The sequence below is a fragment of the Chiloscyllium punctatum genome, unplaced genomic scaffold (assembly GCF_047496795.1).
Source record: "Chiloscyllium punctatum isolate Juve2018m unplaced genomic scaffold, sChiPun1.3 scaffold_685, whole genome shotgun sequence".
NCBI classification, from domain to species: domain Eukaryota; kingdom Metazoa; phylum Chordata; class Chondrichthyes; order Orectolobiformes; family Hemiscylliidae; genus Chiloscyllium; species Chiloscyllium punctatum.
Window position 1 is genome coordinate 40001 of NW_027310419.1, and position 567 is coordinate 40567.

A 567-nucleotide genomic window follows, 5' to 3' on the forward strand; every position below is an offset into this window, starting at 1 on the left:
AAATCAGTAACCACTGACACTTAGAATTTTTTCGGGTCGGTACAAATCAGTAACCACTGACACTTAGAATATTTTCGGGTTGGTATAAATCAGTAACCACCGACACTTAGAATATTTTCGAGTTGGTATAAATCAGTAACCACTGACACTTAGAATTTTTTCGAGTTGGTATAAATCAGTAACCACTGACACTTAGAATATTTTCGGGTTGGTATAAATCAGTAACCACCGACACTTAGAATATTTTCGGGTTGGTATAAATCAGTAACCACTGACACTTAGAATTTTTTCGGGTCGGTACAAATCAGTAACCACTGACACTTAGAATATTTTCGGGTTGGTATAAATCAGTAACCACCGACACTTAGAATATTTTCGAGTTGGTATAAATCAGTAACCACTGACACTTAGAATTTTTTCGAGTTGGTATAAATCAGTAACCACTGACACTTAGAATATTTTCGGGTTGGTATAAATCAGTAACCACCGACACTTAGAATATTTTCGAGTTGGTATAAATCAGTAACCACTGACACTTAGAATATTTTCGGGTTGGTATAAATCAGT